Below are 22,086 nucleotides of genomic sequence, written 5' to 3'. Positions count from 1 at the left end.
CCCCCACATGGCTTGTGGCAAGCTGCAAATGGGACGTCTTATGCTTTCTGTTACCAATGCCTTACTTCTTGCCACTCTTCTATAAAGGCCAACTTTGTGCAGTGCATGACTAATAGTTGTCCTATGAAAAGAGTCTCCCACCTGAGCTGTAGATCTCTGCAGTTTATCCAGAGTCACCATGGGCCTCTTGACTGCATTTCTGATCAGCGCTCTCCTTGTTCGGCCTGTGAGTTTAGGTGGACGGCCTTGTCTTGGTAGGTTTACAGTTGTGCCATACTCCTTCCATTTCTGAATGATCGCTTGAACAGTGCTCCATGGGATGTTCAAGGCTTTGGAAATCTTTTTGTAGCCTAAGCCTGCTTTAAATTTCTCAATAACTTGATCCCTGACCTGTCTTGTGTGTTCTTTGGACTTCACGGTGTTGTTGCTCCCAATATTCTCTTAGACAACCTCTGAGGCCCTCACAGAGCAGCTGTATTTGTACTGACATTAGAGTTAGTCTATTTAGTCATTAGCACTCATCAGGCAATGTCTATAGGCAACTGACTGCACTCAGACCAAAGGGGGCCGAATAATTATACACACACCACTTTGCAGTTATTAATTTGTAAAAAAATGTTTGGAATCATGTATGATTTTCGTTCCACTTCTCATGTGTACACTACTTTGTGTTGGACTTTCATGTGGAATTCCCATAAAATTGATTCATGTTTGTGGCAGTAACATGACAAAATGTGGAAAGCTTCAATGGGGCCAAATACTTTTGCAACCCACTGTATGTATGTATATATGTATATATGTATGTATGCGTGTATATATATATATATATATATATATATATATATATATATATATATATATATATATATATATATATATATATATATATATATATATATATATATATATATATAGGATCGTCTAAAAAAATTAGCATATTGTGATAAAGTTCATTATTTTCTGTAATGTACTGATAAACATTAGACTTTCATATATTTTAGATTCATTACACACAACTGAAGTAGTTCAAGCCTTTTTATTGTTTTAATATTGATGATTTTGACATACAGCTCATGAAAACCCAAAATTCCTATCTCAAAAAATTAGCATATTTCATCCGACTAATAGAAGAAAAATGTTTTTAAAACAAAAGAAGTTAATCTTCAAATAATTATGTTCAGTTATGCACTCAATACTTGGTCGGGAATCCTTTTGCAGAAATGTCTGCTTCAATGCAGCGTGGCATGGAGGCAATCAGCCTGTGGTACTGCTCAGGTGTTATGGAGGCCCAGGATGCTTCGATAGTGGCCTTAAGCTCATCCAGAGTGTTGGGTCTTGCATCTCTCAACTTTCTCTTCACAATATCCCACAGATTCTCTATGGGGTTCAGGTCAGGAGAGTTGGCAGGCCAATTGAGCACAGTAATACCATGGTCAGTAAACCATTTACCAGTGGTTTTGGCACTGTGAGCAGGTGCCAGGTCGTGCTCCATAAAGCTTTTCAGCAGATAGAAGCATGAACCCACTTTTGAACCAGAAACAGCAGCAGAGGCGCCTGACCTGGGCTACAGAGAAGCAGCACTGGACTGTTGCTCAGTGGTCCAAAGTACTTTTTTCGGATTAAAGCAACTTTTACATGTCATTCGGAAATCAAGGTGCCAGAGTCTGGAGGAAGACTGGGGAGAGGGAAATGCCAAATTGCCTGAAGTCCAGTGTCAAGTACCCACAGTCAGTGATGGTCTGGGGTGCCATGTCAGCTGCTGGTGTTGGTCCACTGTGTTTTATCAAGGGCAGGGTCAATGCAGCTAGTTATCAGGAGATTTTTGAGCACTTCCTGCTTCCATCTGCTGAAAAGCTTTATGGAGATGAAGATTTCATTTTTCAGCACGACCTGGCATCTGCTCACAGTGCCAAAACCACTGGTAAATGGTTTACTGACCATGGTATTACTGTGCTCAATTGGCCTGCCAACTCTCCTGACCTGAACCCCATAGAAAATCTGTGGGATATTGTGAAGAGAAAGTTGAGAGATGCAAGACCCAACACTCTGGATGAGCTTAAGGCTGCTATCGCAGCATCCTGGGCCTCCATAACACCTGAGCAGTGCCACAGGCTGATTGCCTCCATGCCACCCCGCATTGAAGCAGTCATTTCTGCAAAAGGATTCCCGGCCAAGTATTGAGTGCATAACTGAACATAATTATTTGAAGATTGACTTTTTTTTGTTTTAAAAACACTTTTATTAGTCGGATGAAATATGCTAATTTTTTGAGATAGGAATTTTGGGTTTTCATGAGCTGTATGCCAAAATCATCAAAATTAAAACATTAAAAAGGCTTGAACTACTTCAGTTGTGTGTAATGAATCTAAAATATATGAAAGTCTAATGTTTATCAGTACATTACAGAAAATAATGAACTTTATCACAATTATCACAATATGCTAATTTTTTGAGATGATCCTGTTATTTTTTAGTAAGGGCTTGTAATTATTGATATAGTAGCAAACACAACAGGGAAAAAATACACCTTTTTTTCCAGGGATATAATTTAAATGTATTCATAACCAGGACAAATGGGCAAATAAAATGTGTGGGTTTTACCTACAGTAGCATATTTTATTTTGAAACTACAATGGCTGTCTGAACATCATTGCATTCCAGCGGTTCTGGAGGTGTGTTTAGCTTCTAAGGGTACAATGGTTAATTTGCATATATTCAGCAGTGGTGCCTGGGAGACATCTCAAGCTCACTCCAACCTGAATTATCGCAAATTCTTTCTGTTTTAGGAAAGCTAACTTTTGTTTTTTTTGAAAGCGAGATGAAATGTTTTTTCTTCTTATTCTATTTAAAATGCATATAAAATAAAATAATTCTTAGAAAAAAGTACCACCCGAAAAAAGCTTACTTTGTGGCAAAAATAAAATATAGATCTATTATTTCGGTGTGGTAAGTAGTGATAAAGTTATTGGCAAATGAATGGGAGGAGTGTGAAATTTTAAAATTACGGTGGTTTTTAAGGGGAAATAACCTGTGGTAGAGAAGTGATTAAAAACTTCAGAATTGCTATATTTATTTTTAAGGCTATCAGGTAAATTTTTAGTAATATTTTTTTGTGTGGCCTACTGGAATTGTAGGAAAGTACAATTCCTGGTTTTCTCCCATAGTAAACGTAAGGGCTGATTTTTAAATTCAAATCCACCGTTTGATCCAACTCAAAACAATGATATGTTTAAAGGTTCAATCCATGCTACTTTGTTTGACCTTTGACACAAACTGGAGAAAAATGCTTCATATCCACCTGTCCACAAAAAGATATCATCAATGTATGTCAGATGTGTCATTAGGTCCATTAAAATGATGGGCGCTTAAAAAAAAGTCTATTTTTCCATCTTTGCAAGAGCAAGATGTCCGATTAAACGGAACCAGTAATCTCTTTAGGCTGTGTGTGTGTGTGTGTGCTGAAATATATGACTTTATTCAAATCATCTGTGTTGCACTAAGCTGGTTTTCTAGATTTGTTATATTTTTATTTTGAAAATACTATTCAATTAAATCTGTAGATAAAAATGCCTTCACGTTACACTATACATCCTGCACACATGTAGTAAGCCCTGAAAGTACACAGGACTTCGGCCTAATGTACCGTGTTTTTCACTCCATAAGAGAAATTGCGTGGGATGGGCAAAAATGCATTAGCCGCACATCCATGAAAGTGGTGGAATGGAAAATTGCACTTCTGCTAAAATTCACAGAATTGTGTTAGTGCTTTTGCATGCTCAAATAAACATTTACTTTTTGTAACATAAATTAGCATATTGCATACAAATTCCCACTGACTTTCATTAGTCGCAGTAAAAAGGTGCGCCAAAATTTTAATGTGAAAAATGCACGTGAAAGACAATGTGAGCCCCACAGAAGCACCCCTCCCCCCCAAGAAAAAAAGGGGGGGGGGAATCCCTTATGTACAGAATAAGCAGTAGTATTGCCAACTCCCCTCCCCAGCTGTCTTTCACCCCCCTATTAAGTTAATAGTGATCCCATACAGGGCCCTGCAAAGTATGGTGACAGCTAAGCGTATTCACATTTCCAAACATCGCACTCCATTCTGTCTGCATCTTTACTCTTTATTCTCCCTGGTGCCTGTTCCATGGTCTGGCAGCATGTACATACTCAACAATCATAACATCAGGCCACGGAATGGGTGCCAGCGAGGGTGAAGAGAGAAATCCCAAACAATTACCGGTACTATTAATTTGGTGGGGGCAGATGACAGCTTGAGGGTGGAGACTTGATGCTAGCCCTGGGGGAAAGGTGAAAGAGATCTGACACTCACACCCAAGCCCTAACCCTAATGCTCTATAAGATGCTCCTGAAGATGAACCTGTTTTTGAAAAAAAAAATCAGTTTTTTCCCCTTTAAATCTAGGTGCATCTTATTCTAGATGGCCATCTTAACTATTACGCATAATAAATAGATAAAGAGGCATTCATCAATATTTAACTTCCAACATCTCAGAGGTTTCTTTTAGTTATGAGTTGTGAGCAGTGTCTTTTCCCATAAAGGGAACCTGAGGTTAGAGGGATATGGAGTCTGCCATATTAATTTCCTTTTAAAGAGAGACTGAAGTGAACAAAAATTAGTACTAGTAAACTAGTTCGCTTCAGTACTCTCAGCAGATGTAAATAGCCGCATCCCCGCTGCAAAACGAGGGCTTTAGACCCCCCAAATCCCCGGGAGGCAATCCGGCCAGCTCTTCCTGAAAGAGGCAGAGCTTTCTGCTGTAGCTCTGCCTTTACTGATGTCACTCGTCACCTCTCCCCACCCGTCTCACTTTTCCTTCACTCAGAGAGGTGGGGAGATCCGCATGGCGTTTGACATCACTAGAGGCAGAGCTACAGCTGAAAGCTCTGCCTCTCAGGGAAGCACAATCCCCGACCAAGATGGTCGTGGATGTTTGCCCCAGGATTTGGGAGGTCTAAACCCTTAATTTTGTGGCGGGGATGTGGCGGTTTACATCTACTGAAATTACTGAAGCGAACTACCAGGTAAAAATAGCAATTTTTGTTCGCTTCAGTGTCTCTTTAAACAATGCACATTATTGTCTGACTGTCCTGCTGATCTTCTGTCTCTAATACTTTTAGCCATAGATGCTGGATAAGCATGCAGCAGATTTGGTACTCTGACTCAGCTGACTCACGTTTTACTGAATTAGCGATGTGCTTTTTCCAGGGTTTTGACTCGACTTATGCCAGAAAATCAACAGGACTGCCAGTCAACTGGCATTGTTTACAAGGAAATAAATATGGCAACCCCCATATTCCGCTCACCTCGGGTTCCCTATAGGCTTGAAATCTAGTTCTGATATTGTGATTCATTGTTATAGTCCATTAGTGAAGAAGTGTCCATCTCTTGGCGCGCTCCCTCCAATCTCCGCCATGTAGTAAATCATTATCATTTATTTATGAAATAGTTTATTATGGGGCAGCATTTTCTGCAGCCCTGTGAAATGGGGTTACAAGACACAATGATAAATTACAATTTCTGAGCAAAATGGGAAGTGCAGAGCTGTTAAAGAATGTTGTTATGACACCTTGTAGACTGACCATGCCTTTCTGTATTACTGTCATTAAATGGTCATTTTCAGTCCCTTGAATATTATTACATTTTCTTATTTATTACTTTTCATCATATTAAAAGTAGCTATCAGACATTACCAATAAATATTTTTTTTCACATCTTACTAGTGTCATATTCGAGAATATGCTTTGCTTGGTCGTCTGTGCACGTGTGGCAAAAAACTTTTACTATAAATGGCAGAGTTTTTGGATTTTTTTTCTTCTATTTGTACTTTGTATCTCTGATTAAAAAAAAGAAATCTGCATGTATGATTGGTCATGTGATGTTTTAGTGATTTTCTTGCTAATTCTTAGACTTTCAAATAAAGTTAGTGTACCCTAGACAGATTCAGCAGGTGCATATGGGGGCTGAGAGCAGCATGGAGGGGGCTCAGAGGCATGGCATAGAGCAGGGAACAAGCAGTCACATTATGGCCTTTAGGGCTCGTTTACACTATGGGCATTTTTGTCATTTTTTTTAAGCGTTGGCGATTTTCAAAATCACCGTGAAAGCACTTGTGCAATGATTCGCTATGAGAAAGTTCACATCTGAGCAGTTCTTTCCGATCCACTCAGATAAGATTCCGCCTCAATGGAAAGTATAGGAAAACGCAAAACGCTCACAAAATCGCTTTGTTCAACGATTGCATTTGCATTTTCAAGAATACATTGTATGTATTCTTTTCCAGATCAAAGAGATCACTCCCTGACTGACGTCAGGAAGTGAAAAAACGCAATCGCTCTGCAAAACCGCTTAGAAAAGCGCTTAACAAAAACGTCCAACGCACAGAAATAAAAAAAAGCCTCAAAACACGGCCAACGTGGACGGCCATGCGAATGGAATGCAATGTGAATGAGCCCTTATAAAGGTATTTGTAGGCATACCTTTAAAGAGTGCTGGGAAATGTGGGTCCTGGGTGAAGCCGCTAGTAGCAATACTGACAATTTTTTACTATCACTGCCAAATCTACCTCTCACACTAACCCTTCCCCTCCCCTACGCCTAAAACTCCCCCCCCCCCTTACACCTAACACTTACCCTCCCTTTCACCTACCCCTAGCACTATCCTTCTCCACCTGTGTATTAAATCCTATTAGCTATAAGTCTTTTTCCCAAATTATACACTGGACACCGTTACAGCAACAATTAACAGTCTATGGTGGCCCAAATTACCCGGCAGCCCCACACGCCCAAATTGCTTGCCTCAATTTGTAGTTTTTTTCTAAGTCAGAGTATTGAGAGGAGAGGAACTGTGGACAAGGTGGTATTTTTCATCCCCAAGACAACTTAATTGTGTTTCCACTTCCATGTTCAGCAGCGGCACTCTCATTCTAAGCGCAACCCCCTCTTCCATCCATGTGGGACATACCTATCAACAGCTTATCTCTCTGTCTTATAATTGGAGACATTTCCCAGTGGAAATTTTTAGGGCTGGAGTTATAACCATCCGAAGTATGTTATTGCTTTGCTCAACTGGACAGATTTTCTATCATTTTCTATCCCTTACTTTGTTATACCCAAAGTAAGGGAATTTTACTCAGGCAGTGAGTACAATTTCCCAATTGAAAGCAAATCTTAAACGTGGGCTAACGCTATAAAATGAAACCTATGATTTGAATGGTGTACAAGAGATTGTACATTTCTTGAATTATAGACCAAAGCAATTTTTTGATAATTTTTTTCTTTAATTGAGGAGCAATTGAACAAACAGGAGTGTTTCATCAGTCAGATTTTTCGAAAGTTACAAACTAGCTGAGAAACTGAAAATGTTCTTAACTGTTTCCAGCAAAAGATGTTTTGTGGGCTTGGTACATATTATTCCTTTAGCACTAGAAAGGCTTTAGAAATACAAAGAGACAGGTGAACATTTAAAGGACAATTGTAGTGAGAGGCATATGGAGGCTGCCATATTTATTTCCTATTAAGCAATATCAGTTGCCTGGCAGTCCTGCTGATCTATTTGGCTGCAGTAGTGTCTGAATCACACCAGAAACAAACATGCAGCTAATCTTGTCAGAACTGACAATAATGTCAAACACCTGATCTGCTGCATGCTTGTTCAGGGGCTATGGCTAAAAGTATTAGAGGTAGAGGAGCAGCAGGATTGCTAGGCAACTGGTATTGTTTAACTTTTTGCCGATCTGTTTAATGCCGATGGACTTGGCTGTGTCGGCAGCCCCAGGACCGTCTAACTCCAATCGGAGTAAAGTCCTTGGGGCTCGTTTTGCAGGAGATCTCCGCTTGGTAGGTGGAGCTCGGCTCTGCCTTCAGCCCACTAGGACGGGGATCCCCAACCTGTGGTCCGCGGCCCACTGCTGGTCCGCGGGACGTTTGCAGTTGGGCCGCAGGACTGTCCTCTTGCCCCCCCCCCTGCTCCCCCCGCTTCTGACGCCGCTGCTATTACCTTAGCCGGCACTGCTTCCTCTATTTCCCTCTCCTGTCTGTGTAACTTATTCCCAGCAGCGCGCCCCCGGCTGCTGTGATAAGGTAGGAAGCAGGAGAGAGAGAGTGGTTCCCATAGTAACGGCGATACACATCGCCGCTACAGGAGGCCGCGCTCTTCTGCTTCCTGCCTCATCCCAGCAGCCACGGGGCGCGCTGCTGGGAATAAGTTACACAGGCAGGAGAGGGGAATAGAGGAAGCGGCGCCGGCTAAGGTAATAACGGCGGTGGCCGTGGGGGGGCGGAGCACTACCTACCCTCCCATACTGGGGCGCTATACTGGGCACTATACTAGCTATACTGGGCACTTTACTAGCTATTCTGGGCACTATACTAGCTATACTGGGCACTTTACTGGCTATACTGGGCACAATACTAGCTATACTGGGCACTATACTAGCTATACTGGGCACTTTACTAGCTATGCTGGGCACTAGACTAACTATACTGGGGCACTACCTACCCATACTGGGCACTATACTAGCTATACTGGGCACTTTACTAGCTATACTGAGGCACTACCTACCCATACTGGGCACTATACTGGGACACTATGCTAGCTGTACTGGGGCACTATACTAGCTATACTGGGGTAACTATACTAGCAACACTGGGGCAACTAAACTCCTTATACTGGGGCAACTATGCTAGCTATGCCGCCACACCCCAGTCCCCCCCCCCCCCAAACCCGCTGCGCACAACACTTTTCACTAGGACGCCACCCATCCCCCCCACCGCACCCTACCCCCCCCCCCCCCCCCCCCCCCCGCCTCGCCGGTCCCCGGAGAAAAATTTGGTCAGAAAGTGGTCCCCGGGCCGGAAAAGGTTGGGGACCCCTACACTAGGAGCCTCAGGCCCGGATTTCACCGGAGCCTATAGGCACAGTTGTCCTTGCACCCCATATTTCCCCCTCCATGAACCTACAAACCACCGCCGAACTGCACCACAAGTGTTTTGAATGTCCCAGCTATCACTTCTTCCTTACTTCCTTTGCCCATCATAGGTAGCTACAGGTGTCCCTTAGCAATATGTAGCCAGAGGTACTCGCAGGATTAAGTAGCAAGTGGTGCCTTCAACTGAAGGGAGATGTCTACACTGGAATGCTGAGACCTGGGTGAGTAACCTCTAATTTGCGCTCTGCTTGGGGCTCTGTATAGGGAAAGAGGGAGGGAAGCACTCAGGGAGGGCAGTGGGCCATCTTTTTATCATCGGGCACCTATAGGCATGTGCCTACGGTGCCTTATGGTAAATCCGGTCCAGAGGAGACTGTTAGATGGTGAAACCGCCGTCTAATTAGCTTGTACGGTGCTGCGATCCACAGCAGCGCTGTACTGGGGACAGACATGTGACACGGCTGTTACCTCTGTGGATGCAGAGGTGATCCGCTGTCATAGGGTGAAGCCTATGACAGCTGATCATGCTGATTGGATGGCGGGGTGAGGGAGTGAAGGGGTTGTAAAAAATAAATAAATAGGTGTTTTTATAATTAAAATGAAAGCGGAATATAACCCTGCATTTCAACTTTGCCCTAAAACATTATTTACAGCATATTATATGCAAACAGCATTTTTTTTTTTACTAGACCAGCATTGGAAGGGTTACACAGAGAGCTTTCAGTTCCATGGAGAGAACTGCTGCCGCATTCGAAGTTTAGATAGATACATTTAAGCAAAACAAAATGTAACAACTGTGGAATGACTCACTCGCTCTGACTGTGCAGGAGCTGGAGGACAGCCAAAAAGTGTGTAACATTCCTCACTTATTACATTTTGTTTACTTAAATGTATCTATCTAAACTTTGGCTGGGGGGAGCAGGTCTCTCCACGAACTTTAAAGCTCTGTGTGTAACCCTTCCAATGCTGGTCTAGTAAAAAAAAAATATGCTTGTTGCATATAATATGCTGTAAATAATGTTTTAGAGCAAAGTTGAAATGCAGGGTTATATTCCGCTTTAAGATAAAAATATTTACAAAAAATAAAAATAAACATTGGGAGAGCGATCAGACCCCACCAGCAGAGAGCTCTGTTGGTGGGGAGAAAAAAAGGAGGAGGGAATCACTTGTGTGCTGTGTTGTGCGGCCCTGCAGCGAGCCCTTAAAGCTGCACTGGCCATTATTGTGAAAAATGGCCTGGTTTTTAGGGGGGTTTAACCCTCTGGGCGATACAATTACATCACCCAGGAGGGGGCGCAGCACTTTTTATTTTTTAAATCATGTAGCGAGCCCTGGGCTCGCTACATGATAGCCGCTGCGCAGCGGCATCCTCCCACCCACTCCGATCGCCTTCGGCGATCAGAGTAAGCAGGAAATCCCGTTCAGAACGGGATTTCCTGCTGGGCTTCCCCGGTCGCCATGGCGACGGGGCGGGATGACATCACATTCAGTAAAGCAAGCATATTTCAGAACCCTATTTTAAGACCCTTTAGAATGAACCAGAGATGAAGCACCCTCATGTATTTTACCATATATATCAGTGGGAACATTAGAGAAAACACCTACCCTGCTCTCTGTTTAATTCTTCACTGTTCAGCTTGCTTCTTACCAGCCCTGATAAAATCCCCGAATGAGCATTCAGTCTGGCTTTGCTATAATGACTCAGCTATAATTGATTCTGAGCAGAGCCACAAGGGGGCAGGCTTGGGCTTGAAAAGACAAAACAGAAGACAGACTCAGCTATAAGGATTCCTGAGCAAAGCCAGACTAAATGCTCAGTCGGGGATTTCATCAGGGCTGATAAAAAAGCAAGCTGAACAGTGAAGAATGAAACAGAGAGCAGGGTAGGCGTTTTCTCTAATGTTCCCACTGATATATATGGTAAAGTGCATGAGGGTGCTTTGTCTCTGGTTTGCTTTAAAGGATACCCCAACTGAAATGTGACATAATGAGATAGACATGTGTATGGACAGTGCCTAGCACATAGATAACTATGCTGTGTTCCTTTTTTTCTTTCTCTGGCTGAAAGAGTTAAATATCAGGTATGTAAGTGGCTGACTCAGTCTTGACTCAGACAGGAAGCGACTACAGTGTGACCCTCACTGATAAGAAATTCCAACTATAAAACACTTTCCTAGCAGAAAAATTCTTCTGAGAGCAAGAAAGAGGTAAAAAAGGGGAATTTCTTATCAGTGAGGGTCACACTGTAGTCACTTCCTGTCTGAGTCAGGACTGAGTCAGCCACTTACATACCTGATATTTAACTCTTTCAGGCAGAGAAAGAAAAAAAGGAACACAGCATAGTTATCTGTGTGCTAGGCACTGTACATACACATGTCTATCTCATTATGTCACATTTCAGTTGGGGTATCCTTTAAGCTTGTGTAAGTGCACAAAGGTGGGAAGTACATATGATTGTTTTGGCTGTTTTCCAACAGGCAAATTCCCATTACAATGTACAAACAATGTAATTCAATTGACTTGCTCACATCTAAATGCAATTTTCATGTGCGGTGAAGAACCTTACAACCGGCAGCATCATTTTACACACTGTGCAAATTTTCTCATTAACAAACATTAAGTACTGTGGCAAACGAGCATGTTGTAATGCAATCGAAGCATTTATACAGGCAGAAAAGTGTGTCTTTTGTCCTCTGGTAAGTGAAAACCCTGGCTGTCAAATGTTTTAAAGTTTCACATGAAACACCCTGATACCAGCTTAAATGTCAGTCATAATGTATGAGATTAATTGTAACCAAATTGTCATGTGCAAATTCTAATGCACTTGAAGACACCTGAGCGCCTGGATGCTCCTAAGCAGAGCAGAATCATCCACCAGGCAACATAGGCAGGTGCTTGGGGCCCACCTGCTGCCTTTGATATTTCTGCACTTACCAAGAGGACCACAAGGGGGCCCCAAATCTACTACCTTGCCTAGGGCCCCATTGCATCTTAATCTATCTAGTTAAAGAAATGTATAAAATAAACCTCTCCCTAAGGGGCTGGGGGAGAGGGGTGGGGGGGGGGGGAATGCTGTGAGCTTTTGGGATGGGTAGCTAGCATTTATTTACCTGCAGGAGGGAGGTCCTACTCTGTAGCCCCGTGTCTATATGAGGACCTTCATCTTCTCTGTCCCTGTGCTGAAGAACTGATGATTGTACTACCCTAGCGATGTTGCATGCCCCAGGCTGCTGCAGTGCATGCTGGGAGATATAGTCCATTCATGTGATCACATCCCAGCATGAATGGACTACATCGTTCAGCATGCACTGTGGCTGCTGGAAGCTCCTGACATCGCCGTGAGTATTTTGCAGTACAAGGACAAAGAAGATGGAGATCCTCATATAGACAGGGGCTACAGAGCAACCCCCCATATGTAAGTAAATGCATGCTGCCCACCCAAAAATCCCACAGCATTTTCCAACCTACCTAAGGGGGAGGTTTGTTATATATATTTGTTATATGTGGTGCTCGGGTCCCTTTAAATTTTCCAGAATGTTTCACAAATCTATCCGTATGTGTGTTAATGCCAGTGAAGCCGGAAATAAAACATGCATAACGTCATAAATAACTTGGTATGTAGAGATGGCCCGAATGGACAAAACAAAAGGCAGAGGCAGGCCACCTGGCAGGTCTGTTCGAGGTCGTGCTGTCGTGATTTCGTGCGGCCCGCAACCAAAGTACAGTGTTCTGAAGAAGGCATCAACCCCCAATATCGTCAGGACGTAGGAGACTATTTAACACAGAACACCGAACACAGAACACCTCCTCTTTCTCAGCTTCTGCACGGAAGCGTGACATATCTTCCTCCTCCTGCTCTGATTCTGGCACCCCACTTAACACTCAGTCGGCCGCCACCACCAAAGTGCCATCACCCCAGGGCTCAGCGGTGTGGAAATATTTTTGTGTGTCTGCCTCAGATGAGAGCAATGCCATCTGTACTCTCTGCCACCAAAAATTGAGCCGTGGAAAGACCAAGACCCGCGTAGGGACAACTACCTTAGGCTAAGGCACATGATTACAAAGCACAAACTGCAATGGGATGACCACCTGAGGGAAAGCAGTACACAAAAGCAAATCCACAAACCGCAGTGGAAGGTATGCAATTATTTTTCAAAAAAGGCAATACCCAAACTGTACCGTGATGTTGAAAGGCAAGTGGTGTCATCTCTAGCACACAGCGTTGGATCAAAGGACCATCTGACCACGTGATCTGCAAAGCACGGTCAGGCCTGTCCGAAGACTAAGTCAGTCCTCACACACAGCATCTCTGCCTGCACGCGGTGTGACTGCCTGCCCCAAGACTAAGTCGCTCCCTACACAGCATCTCTGCCTGCAGGCCGCTTGACTGCCTTCTCCACCACCAACAACAGGGTCCAGGACTCCAGGCGGATTCCTGAATTTTTAAGGCCGCTGCTAGCTATAATAATTTTTCTGGTGCATGTACATGCCTGCCTAATTTTTCTGGCTGCACTGCGGCTGCAACAACAAAGCAAAAGGCATGTACATGTGTAAATTCCCTTTTGTTATCGTTACCTTGCCGTGGTGAAGGGGCTTGCGTATCACAATGAAGCAATGACAGCTGGATATACGAGTGTCTTGGGGGGGGGGGGCACACACCCAAGATAATAAGGTAGTTGCTTCATTGTGCACAGACCAAATTTGATCAGCTGGACAGTCACTGTTCTGTCATTCAGCTACCTCATATGGGCTTGAAAACCGCCATGGCCTGCACTTTGGCCATGGTGCACACCAGTCCAGCACAGGCATCACTACACAAACAGCTGTTTGCGGTGCATTACACAGTGAGTTTGGTGTGTCAGTGTGAAGCAGTACTCTAATTACACTCCCTAATTGATGTATACACATGCAAGATGTTTTAAAGCACTTTAGGCCTGCAATTTAGCATTCAATGTGATTTGGGCTCTTAAAACGATGCTTTGCGTCAAATCCAGATTTTTCCCCGGGACTTTTCGCATCTATCCCACTCTGCCATGCCCCCCTTCAGGTGTTAGACCCCTTGAAACATTCCATCACTTTTGTGGCCAGCATAAATTGTTCTAGTTTTCCAAGTTCGCCTCCCCATTGAAGTCTATTGTGGTTTGCGAAAGTTCGCGTGAACCAAACTTTCGCTGGAGGTTTGCGAGCCTAAAATCGGAGGTTCGGGCCATCTCTATGGTATGTTTATTTTTTTGTACAGTATATTGTTCAGCTTGCTGTCATTTAGAGCTAATACAGTAACTCAGTATACCATTACCAGGTAGTGAGGCTGTTTATTAGCTTACCGGTAATTTTTTCTATCAGGAGATTATGGTTCTGATATTATGATCTTTGTAATTTCAAATAACATCCATCTTTTGTGTTAGACTGGAGCTGTCCTTTAAATGGTTTTGCCTCAATGATTTCCTAGCGTGTAAATTAATTATACGAGTGATTACTATTCCTCATGTTTCCCTACTTTTAGCATGTACCATTCAATCCCCTTTGGCAACCTGAGGAGTAAAGTTTCTCTCTGACGAATGTTTCACTGATCATTAATTTTCTGGAGAACAGTTGTATCTTTGAGAAGGCATTGTCACTCGCTGAAGCCCTGGGCCCGTGCCATGAGGGGTTTTCTCTGACTTAAGATGGAGTTGTTTCCCCAACACCTGATCACAGTCTTGTGCTTGTAGAGGGTAAGCCAGTGGGAAAACAATTACTCTTACATTTCTCTGACAAGCTCATCTGCTTCACTGAACTGATTAAAACTGCAAAATAGACTAAGTTTACCATGGAAATATGAAACATGTAATGCGCTTTACCTGGATACAAGTACATTAGGCCTACATCTTGTAAAAGTTGATGCTGTGGTTCGGTAGTTCGGACTGTCACCTGGCAGTGAGTTTTTCTCTTGCACATTAGGAGCAAGGTTGCGTTGGTATACTATGGAGACCTTGTCTATATAGGATTCCTCCAGATACGGCAAATCCTTTCAAGTGTGAAATCGTGTAATTGTCTTATACCTGCAGTATTTATAATTGTCTAGAATTGATGTAAGAAACATTAGATTGTAAAAGCTTCTTTAACAGAAACTTGTCATGTATGGATGTTCTATAATTAACTATGGAAGTTGTAACAGTGATATGAAAACACTGCAACACATTATACAACATGTAACTACAGGGGAGCAGCCCTTGTGACTGCAGGGGGGCCCCAACTACTACTCCACTCTCTCCAGTACAGGGGTCCATCCTTAAGATCAGGTGCTTTTGTGGCTACACTTGTTATCAGTGTGACAATTATGATGTCCACACTTGTTTTATGACTCTTGCAAGATGGGCTCACCAGGCTGTGAGGGTCACCAGGGGTAGGCTAAAGAAGGGGTGTGAACATTGGGAGGCCTCATTAAAGTTTTGCGGGGGACCCCATGATTTGTAGCTACACCCTTGGACATGTTGTTTGTGTTGTGTAATGCTGTATGTGTACTGCAGTTTTATCGTCCTTTCTTTTCCAAAAGCATCATAATCAAACATGCATTCAGAAGCTGCTAAACCAATCCACAGCTCAAATGTGGCTATTATCAGCTGTGCACACAAGCCCTAAAGGGTTCATCTATGAACAATGAGATCCATGCATTCAGATTTCAAGTAGTTGTGCAGTTTGAACTTGGACCAAAAATTTTGACTGGAAGTTATTCTGATTGGTCCAATTTCAAGCTGCATATAATATACATGAATTCTGAATGCTAGGGGAAATGATTTGCATCTCATTGATCACCTCTAAGCATCTCACCAAAGTAGTAATGCAGCCCTTCTGCTGTGAAAACACAGTTGATCAGTATGTTACGGCTATCATGCTCACTTATCGTAGTTTTTGCATTTTGCTCCACAGAGTAGCTGTGTCACCCAGTATCTTGATATAATTATTAGATACAAGGCTGCTGCTGGAATCCTGTTAGTAGTAGAAAAAAAAATCCATGCCAGCATCTTCTAACATTTGCTTTAGTTTGGGTATATTTTTTTTATATATGACGGGTTTTGTCCACCAGATTTGCAATTTAATCTTAACTGGCTGTTAATCATAACATAAGTAGATTGCAACAGACTGCATCATCTGAGTAAACGAAACCTACACTTGAATTATGTTTTTTCATTTAGTCCTTTTTTTAATTTCCAACTAGGTAGTAATATTTTCAGAATATTATCAGCCTTCTTTATAAGAGTTTGCTGCCACTCTCAGCAAATCAAAAGCAGCATAATTTTTTTTGTTCATTATTCAGACAGCTCAGCAAACATTTACAGTAATGAGAAAATGTACATCGTCTTTCAAGTCTAGGATTTTACATAATGATATATCTGCTACTTCGTTTCCTAGTTCTACTTTTTTAAATAACAGTCTTTTGTTGCAGTAACGCTATTTATTGTTTTTCCAAATTAAAGAAAGTATAACAAAGTAGAATCACAGTTACAAGTTAAGGTTGCTCCTCTAGTCCTATCTACTCTGACTAATTGCGTATAAATGCAGGTACTATATCTTAAGCAAGATGGTTACTTCTTACATCAAAATGGAGGCTTGGTGGAGTCTGATGTCTCTCTATGCTCCTGCTGATGGAATCTATAGAGCCTTATGAAAGCTTCTTCTTCTGGGAGAGAACTCCTAGCCTTTCTCTCTTATGGCTTAAATAGCCAAGAAATCCATTCATCACACACACACACACCCACACGACCACCCCCAGCTCAGGTATCATTCCGCCCCCCTGTCCTTGCCAGTTATGTCTTCGTTGGACCTCCAGGTGGCGCTGTAACCTCACTCATGAGGTCCTGTGATGTTGGTGTCACTCACAAAGGTGTTTGATGTTGAAAGGTGACCATGCCCTCATTGTCTCAGGCATACAGAAACTGTTGGGGTATTGTCCATCTGCTAACAAGACTGCTTCCCATGAGAACTTCCATTGTCCCCTCGGTTTCTATGGCTTTATCATCCAAGGGTCCCATTCTTTGAGATAGGATAATGCCAGTTTCACTGGCCATTTAATCACTAGACTGGTTCTGATGGTTTCTGTTCCCAGGGTAATAATACCAGTGACCTGATCTGGTTTCTGTAACACAGCAAGCATTTTGAGATGGTTTCACCATGTGTCCTATGCCAATGTTCTGGATAGAAATCATATCCAACACATACTGTAGAAAAACAGAACAATTATTTGGTTCTTTGCCGGTTCTAAAGATCATTTAAATCTAAGCTTAGGTGTAAAACACCATACAGTATGTTCAACCATGCCATTATTTAACAAACAAATTAACCCAAAATAGAGAAGCCATGTGTGGCTGGCAAGGCAAAGTACATACCATGATTTGGTAGCTTCTAAAACCTTATTTAAAGATTCATAGTTAGGGCCGTTTAGGGTGGGACAACGGGGATGTTCTTGGCTGAGTTTGTTTGAGAAAAAAGGTCTTTCCACTGCACAGGCATCTGAGTTCATATGGACCTGATGATTGCATACAGTTGTATTGAATGATGAGACAAATGCTGTGTAAATGTAAACCTTATTACATAATGAAATAAAACATTAAAAAACAACGCATTAATTGGAAGTTGTGGTTTGTTTAATGCATGACTATATTAGTGTCACATTGTTGTGGAGAAATTGTGGCTCACACTTCGTCATTGTTTAACTTCGTTGATGTTTGTGGGCATTTATATTTGCACAGCTCTCTAAAGATCATACCACAGCATTTTGATTGCATTGAGGTCTGGGTTTGGCCGGGCCACTGCCACACCTTGATATTTTTATTTTTAAGCCATTCTGGTGGGGATTTTGCTTCGTGCTTGGGATTAATGTCCTACTGCATAGTCCATGCTTGGCTATCACACACATGGCCTCACATTTGACTTGACAATATTTGGTATACAGAGAAGTTCATGGTTGAATCAATAACTGCAAGATGCCCAGGTCTTGTGGCTGCAAAACAAGCCCAAATCCTCCCCCCCCCCCCCCCCCTGGGCTTAGCAATTTGTATAAGTTATCTGTGTTGATATGCTGTCTTATTCTTGCTAAGCATCGTACTCAGCATCTTAACCACTTCCATACCAGCAGTCTCTACCGCCTTAAGGACCAGAGACTGCTGGTACCTTAAAACACCGCTTCCAGACAAATCATTGCAAATACCCACCACTCTCTCCATTCATGGCGCTGTCCTATCGCTGCGGGCACCTCTCTCTGCCGGTCAGGAGCCACTTTCATTGGCTCCTGACGCTATCAATGTGAGCCAATGCGATTGGCTCTCCATGATCACGCGCTCAGGAGCCAATGAAAGCAGTTACATTTTACGCTAGTGGTTTGGGTCACCCCGAGCTGCTTGGTTACTCTGTTGTAAATAGCTTATAGAAACAGTCAGTCAACACTTGACAGATAAATCCAAGCAATTTTAGATTGTAAAGAACAACCATGTACAGTTTTTATATAATTTAGACCTTGAGATCCTTTACAAAAATTTGGGCATGCAGAGCTGCTAATGGCACCGTACCGGAGCAGGAAAAATTGGCGCACAGCTCCACCAGATCATTATGGCGCTGCTATTCAATTCAATGTGACGCGCTATTTAGCGTTCTGTAATTGGTCATGGCCAGGCCATTGTCGGGCTGAAAGAGAAAATTATACTGTAAGAAAATAACCTACATAATGTGAAGTTGTGATAAAACAGTGGTAAAGAACTGCGCTATGATACTGTTTTGTGTAGGTTCACAGGTTCTGGTTCTAATCCAGTCAATGCTACTTTAGTATTATTATTATTATTATTTGACAGATGCTTTGTTGACACAGAACTTTTGTGCTGTAAATATCTCAACTGTGTAAAGCACGCACAGTTAAAAAGGAAGTGATACTCAAGTGGGAACACAGAATAAGGATAAGAGACAAGGAGCCAGTGCCTGCAAACTAATGAAAAATAGCACTTAAGAAAAATAGCATTAGTTTGCAGCCACTGACTCCTTGTCTCTAACCCTTATTCTTCGTTCCCACTTCCTTTCTAATCTTGCATACATTATGCATGTGGGACACTTAGAACACAAAATGTTTACTTCATAAAAGTATTTTTAAACTTCTCTTTTATCACTGCCTAAATAGCAGTGCATCTCTATCAAATAAAGAAAATAAAAATTACCTTAAGCAGGCTCGAATCTGCAAAATTCACTCCCTAGATGAGTGCTTTACCACTGTGTTACAATAATTCCACACTTGTACAGACAATTCATGGGTAATCTTACTAGCTAGTATTTTAAATGTCACCATCTAGCGTTCTAAAATTAAACTGCATCCACTTCAGAACAACGGTAAATATCATTTTATATCACTATCACCATGCTCCATTTTTTCCCGCAGCCACTTTCGGATGTACGCTCACCGTACAGTCCATGTAAAATGCAATTTGGTCCCTGGGATTTAGTTAAAGGATACCTGAAGTGACATGTGACATGATGAGATAGACATGTGTATGTAAAGTGCCTAGCACACAAATAACTATGCTGTGTTCCTTTTTTTTCTTTCTCTGTTTAAAAGAGTTAAATATTAGGTATGTAAGTAGCTGACTCAGTCCTGACTCAGACAAGAAGTGACTACAGTGTGACCCTCAATGATAAGAAATTCCATCAATAAAACACTTTCCTAGCAGAAAATGGTTTCTGAGAGCAAGAAAGAGATAAAAAGGGGATTTTTTTATATACAGGTTATATATATATATATATATTATTATTAGCCCAGTGCTACAGAAAGCCATGCAAGCCCAAGCCATCACACTGCCTCCACCATGTTTTATAGATGAGCTGTTCCATGCCTTCTCCATACTTCTTTTTCTTGCCATCATTCTGGTAAAGGTCGATCCTGCTTTTATCTGTCCAAAGAATGTTTTTCCAGAACTGTGCTGGCTTTTTTAGATGTTCTTTAACAAAGTGCAATCTAGCCTTTCTATTCTTGAGGTTTGAGTGGCTTTCACCTTGCAGTGCACGCATAATTTCATACAGTCGTCCCTTTATGGTAGACTTGGATATCAATACTGCAACCACCTGGAGAGTGTTAGTCACTTGGTCTGCTGTTGTGAAGGGTTTTTTTTTTCACCATGGAAATGGTTCTGCGATCATCCATCAAAATAGCCTGTTGCATTCACTAATATGTTGCCTATTTGTTGCAAAGAAACTTGTGTTATACATGTTGCAGTGCCCACTAATGGCCATTTACTCATGCAGTATTACTGAATGAAGAAAAACACAACTGCTGGTCACATGTATGTCGAGATTCCATCTAATACACATTGACTGGGCTGTTTATTGCCAATGCCTCAAAATGTGGTAAGATTAGAGAATGCTGCATAAAATGCAGCCCTACCGTTAGTCAACACTGCGGCATGTTTGACTCGGGCTTGCTTTACAATTAAATATATATATTGTGTTAGTGATTAGAATGAAACACTGCTTTAACCCCCCTAGCATTCAATTTCTGCTGGATTTCTCTGCAAAAAAGGTGGATCAATTAAATCCCATGAGATTTTTGTCTGTAACTTACCAAAATGTGTCAAGCAAGGGTCTAGTATATGTTTTGAGAATAAGTCTCAAACACAAAATCATGTACAAAAAAATGTATAAAACAATTTTCCCACTCTTCAGCTTTTTGGCAGAAAAGGTGCAGTTTTTGATGTACTTTTTTTTACATTAAAGATTTGTGTTCGTGTTTTTTTACATGCAGGTTTCCACAGTATGCAAAAATTTGCATATGAGCGCTCATATGCAAAATTGCAAAAAAATGAAACCCTGCCTAAGAACTGTTGGACGAACCTGAATCGCCCATACTGGTTTTTAGCTATTTTTCCCTGGATGAGTCGGGCTTGTCCATACTACCAAGGAGGATAGTTTGTATTTTTTCTTAATATGCCACATGACCTGAGTGAGTTTTTAATATCGGTGTGTTCTTTAAGGAATGACTTTGCATATCTCCTATGTGGTCTTGTTAGGTACAGTTTATGGTAACCGTACTGTTATTGCACATGAAGTGTACAATTTTAACAGTCTAATAAAAGAAGACAGGATGGTGCAGCTCAGGTGGCAGATCCTGTTTTATCCATTCTCAGTATTATTCATTATTTTCTTTAGGTACATTTTTACTCTGTGTACTTTAGGCATATTGCTGTAATTACCTCTTGCCAAGCGTGCGTTTGTAAAAGGCAGACGGGAGGTTAATATGCATATTAACTTTTTTCTACAGCAGCTCAAAATATTAAATTCCTTACTCTTAACACTCTATACTTTCTTATAGCGAATCCATAGAAAATGATTATATTTTCTCCAGGCAGTAAGCGTCTTCCACTTTCTGAGCAAAAAGACCAATTGAACGAGTGTATATGAGGCATGCCGAGGAGCCAGTGAACCTTACACACACAGCCAAAGAAATCCCTGGCAGCTGCTAAAGTCAAATACTGCTTAGCAGTCCATTGATGTAGTCAATTTGCTTATTAAACTCCTATCACTGGATTCATTAGGTCACCTTTTATGTGCTCTGTGCAGTCACAACCTCTCAGCTGCTGTCCCTTCAGCCGTGAGTTTTCCTTTCTATCATCACATCGATTCCACACAGGGGCCAGGATAAATCGATCTCTGATGTGCCGCCGAGCATTTTTTCTCCTTTCACTCCTTTTTTGTGAACTGAAGCAGAAGCCAGAGGAAACAGAAATTAATGTGATAGCTCCACTGTTGGAGACAGCACTTATCAATAGAGATATTTTAAATACTAACAAGGTTCTTCTATCTCTTGTTCTGCACTGCTCTTTTTGTAGATCTTTTAACCCCTTTACTAAAATATAAAAAATACTATTTCTTTAAGTTACATTAAAGACATGGGGGGCACCGTCTTAATTGTTACTCGACCCTGGAAAACCCCTTTTCTGTTTATCCTTTTCTTATGATATACATTTTGGAAAGTGCTGATCATATTTGCAATATCTACTGTATATATTTTCTTTACTAACATTCTTTGTGAAAGATTATTTTCAATCAGTAAACAAGACCCAGTGTGGCAGACATTGATCGAAATAAACTTGTCCGTCCAAACATCTCATTATGAAATGATACTC

At 41.7% G+C, this 22,086-nt stretch overlaps 1 protein-coding gene and 1 long non-coding RNA gene across 6 annotated transcripts in view; one reads left to right on the top strand and one right to left on the bottom strand.

Annotated features, from left to right (window-relative positions):
• Positions 1 to 22,086, top strand: part of CDH23 (cadherin related 23) — a 1,682,716-nt gene that overhangs the window by 828,881 nt on the left and 831,749 nt on the right. The gene's annotated exons all lie outside the window — the stretch shown is intronic.
• The window catches only part of LOC137536156 (uncharacterized), a 52,465-nt gene continuing 47,755 nt past the window's right edge, over positions 17,377 to 22,086 (bottom strand). The window contains exons 3-4 of the long non-coding RNA XR_011024534.1: positions 21,501 to 21,658; positions 17,377 to 17,456 (exon numbers count right to left, since the gene is read on the bottom strand). This is a non-coding gene — a long non-coding RNA (uncharacterized lncRNA). The remainder of the gene's footprint in view (positions 17,457 to 21,500; positions 21,659 to 22,086) is intronic.

Source organism: Hyperolius riggenbachi, chromosome 10, assembly GCF_040937935.1.
Source record: "Hyperolius riggenbachi isolate aHypRig1 chromosome 10, aHypRig1.pri, whole genome shotgun sequence".
Classification (NCBI taxonomy): Eukaryota; Metazoa; Chordata; class Amphibia; order Anura; family Hyperoliidae; genus Hyperolius; species Hyperolius riggenbachi.
The sequence above is the reverse complement of the archived record's forward strand: the minus strand, read 5'-3'. Positions and strand labels throughout refer to the sequence as shown.